General features: G+C 36.4%; 1 protein-coding gene across 19 annotated transcripts in view; it reads left to right on the top strand.

Annotated features, from left to right (window-relative positions):
- Window positions 1–3763, top strand: part of Baz2b (bromodomain adjacent to zinc finger domain 2B) — a 362220-nt gene that overhangs the window by 75570 nt on the left and 282887 nt on the right. For 18 of the 19 annotated variants that reach the window (XM_048812354.1, XM_048812353.1, XM_048812351.1 and 15 more), the window contains one exon: window positions 2970–3326. The gene's annotated coding sequence lies outside the window, so the exon portion shown is untranslated. Of the gene's footprint in view, window positions 1–2794; window positions 3327–3763 lie in introns of those variants that run through there. The other variant, XM_048812340.1, reaches the window with a different exon arrangement.

The following is a 3763-nucleotide window of genomic DNA, read 5'->3' as shown; positions in this document are numbered from 1 at the left end:
ATATATATATATATATATTTATTTATTTATAAAAAATTTTGAACTATAGTACTAAAAGTATATAAACTATAGTACTAAAAGACATAATAAAAATTCTTATATAGTAGCTAATCACTTTCATTATATATTTACCATTTCTATTTTTATGGTTATTAGGCATATTTCCACAATTTAATGAATTTTACTACAAATTTTTCACTCACAGTTTCTTTTCTAAAAATTGGCAATAGAAATTACATATCTGACAAAACCCATTGTTTGGAAAACCAATGTGTCAACTATAAGCCAATATTTTTATTTTTTTCCACCAAGAGATTTATTGAGGGGCTGTTTGAAGGGGAAGAACAGGAGAGGCAGAGAGCAGACAGAAGAGAGAAAGAGAGCAGAGAGAGGAGAGAAAGTATAAGCCAATATGTTAAAAAATATTATTGGAACAAAAAAAATCAAACCATATTTTTATGAGATATTTAAACAAAATAAAAGAAAAATTCTTAAGTTATACATGTTTAGTATGCCACTTTCAAGAGAAATATGTTAAGAGAATTCAAATTAAGGTGCTTTGCAATCGGTCCTGTTTTCTTATTCTTTCAAAATTAAATATTTTCAGCAATAATGTTTATGATTAGAGCAAGTATCAGTAATATTCATTACTGATACTTAATAATAAAATATTAATATTATAGCCAGGTATGGTTGTGTGCCTTGGGAGGCTGAATGCAGGAGGATAGGATAGCAAGTCAGAGACCAGTACCAGTAATTTAGTGAAACCATGTCTCAGTTTCAAAACAGGGCTGGGGAAGTTGCTCAGTGGTAGAGCACTTGCCTAGGCCCTGGGTTCAATCCCCAGTAGGACAGAAAGGAAACATAATTTTATAATACTTTTATTTATGTGCAGAAATATCACTGAATTCCACTGTTTACTTCCAGATATTTAAAAATATTATTTGAGTAATAACCACTATTATAGAATAATACAGGAACATTTTTACATGACTTGGGATGGAAGTCTAATGTTAGCATTCCTACTTATATTTAATCTATTTTCTTCTGGAACATTATTAATAAATTTTGAGATTGTAGAACTGTTGACCCAATCATACATGTATAGAGCTTGGCCTCTGAGTTAATTAAATATGAGTTAATAATATATTATAAGGAAATTATTATCCTTATTACAGTTATTAGGTAGTTACTCAAATTATAGCTTGAAAGGAATGCAGAGCATGGAAAACTCAGGATTAAATTATGCATTTGAACCTTAGGCCAGCTTTTACTGTAGAGACAGTTTGCTGCTAAAAGAGAAATTGTGTGTCATTGAAATTAAATGCTTTTCGGGGGATGGAAGATTCCAGTTTTTAATGAAATTACTGAGTGTGGTGTAGTGAAATGATTAAAATCTGTATTCCGGGAATGTGGCAGGGGAAAAAAATCAATAAGTGTAGCACAGCTTTGCTGCTCTATGTGAATCCTGAGAATGAAATAAACTACTACAAAAATAATAATTAAAAACATATCAGCACATTAATTTATTTAGCATCAGTCTCCTGAGACATCATCTTCACTAATTTTTAGCATACATTTTACTATGTAATGAGCAGGCTTCTTCTCAGATATCCCTATTAGACAGGCAGTATTTCTGCCCTTCCCCCAGAGCTCCTGCATTGCAATCATTGTACTTGCACTTATTATGTTACAAATGACCGAGGTAAGGCTGACATTCTCAGTGCATGCAAAAAGACCTAGTCTGCCAGCTTTTTTTTTTTTTTTCCTAATGAAGCAGCTTTGTGAAATCTCCCCATGTGTTAATACTAATGAAGATCCTCCAGCACAATTAAAATCACAGCCAGTGGTTGAGGAGAAAACATAAAACAATAGCATCTTTTAAGATACATTTATCCTCATATGTATGTATAAAATATGTGTGCATGTTCAAATTATTCTCTGGTGGCTTAATTTTTACTTGTTCTTCATCCTGAAAATTAAATTATGCAATTTGTAATTCTATCAACTTTGAGATTTTAATGTGTTAAGAGAAAACACTACCTCAATGAGTGAAGTTTTTTTTTTTTTTTTAAACATATCTTCATGGGTAATAAAGTGTTACCATGAGTAAGCTTTTTTCCCCCCCTTTAATAAATCATTTTAGGAAGCTGTGGAGTGGGATGTGGGAGGGAATAAATAGGGTACACTACCTTTAGTTTAACTTGATTGGTTGCAGGATGTGGGAACTGTGGGGGGAGTGGAAGGTTAAAAACAAAGTTGGAAGAGATTGTGGGGATCAGACCAATAGTACATCGGGTGTATAGTTAAGAGAATGGAGTAAATGAGCTATCAAGTTTTACTCATAATCTGATTTTCAAAAAGGTGTTTAATTCTACAGTTAGCTATCTTTTTTTTTTTTAAGTTCTAAGAAACTGGAAAAAAAAAAGATTGAGATTACTGTTTATAGTTTGTACGAATCTTTAAAACAATTTACTACTTTAACATCTTTCATGTAAATTTTATTTTAACTCAGTGCATAAACATCACAGCCAGTTTTAACTCGCCGATGTAAAGGTAGTAGCATTTTACCATGGTACCATTTTGCATCTTGGTTTTTGAATCCTAACATCTACAAATTATAGGCATATTAATTTAGTTGGTTTTGTAGACTTCAACAGAATTCTGAATTTGCGAATATAAAAAGTTTAGGTGGAGATGGTTAAGCTATGCCATCTATTAATCAGTTTTTTTAAAATAAATGTTCAATCCCGTTTTCTGTCCTGTCTTCTTTTAAAAGCAAAACAAAACATTTAAGTTTCTTAACTTTTTCCTGGGACAAGGAACCATGCAAACTCGAAGCTATAGTATTCTTGGAAAGAAGCAGCAACCCCCTCCCTCCCTTGGCTCCCTTTAGGAGCTGATAGGTCATTTATTATTGGAACTGAAATGGTATAAACAATTCTCTCTCTTTTTTCCCTTGTTAACAGCAACTTTCATTGTTAGAGAGAGGAGAGAGAGAGAAGCCTTGTTGGTTGACGTCACTTGGTTCATGAAGCCTTCGCCTAGAAGTGAAGCTGCTGAACAAACCTTGAGAAGAATCATCTCCTGCTTCAATCTGCTGCTGGATAGGAACTAATCAGAGAGAGAGAGGCGGAAGACGGAGAAGGAGGGAGTCAAGGGCTTTCCCGATCACCAATCTCACCTCCACTCCAACTCTCTTTATACTTTTCTTGCAGAAATTATAACAGAAATAAGGAGGTGGTGGGGATTCCAAAAACCTTAACCTTCAACCATCTGGGGAAGGAAAAATCCCATCCACCGCAACTCTCAGTTCGAAAGTAAAGGTGAGTTAAAAATCTTCGGGTGTGAAGGGTACGGGTGAAGCTTGAAAATTCCAAATGTTTTGAAGCCGGTAAAAACAGAAAACGAGAAACTACGCTCCTGCGAGCAGGGAGGACTCCGGAGTTGCTTATCTGGAGACGCTCGCCCTGCCCGCCCTGCTCCCTGCCGCCGCTGTTTACCCTCGCCGGTCGGTGTGTCTCTTTGTTGTGCTGGCTGGAAGGCTGGGGTGATTCTCAGAGTTCCGAGTGGAGTTTGGGGGAGGAGGACGCAGCGATGTGCGGTCCTGGGTAGGAGGCTGGGGGTGCGGTCTCAGGAGAATGTAAACTTTATTTCTAGCTGCCAGAGCGGGACTTCGGGCTCTTAGGGCCGTGGGCCGCGCTCCCCGGGCCGGGGCAGACGCAGCCGCCGCGAGTCCGAAGTCCCGCTCTGGCAGCTAGAA

The sequence above is a fragment of the Marmota marmota genome, unplaced genomic scaffold (genome assembly GCF_001458135.2).
Source record: "Marmota marmota marmota unplaced genomic scaffold, marMar, whole genome shotgun sequence".
NCBI lineage: Eukaryota > Metazoa > Chordata > Mammalia > Rodentia > Sciuridae > Marmota > Marmota marmota.
This window is presented reverse-complemented; position numbering and strand designations above follow the sequence as displayed.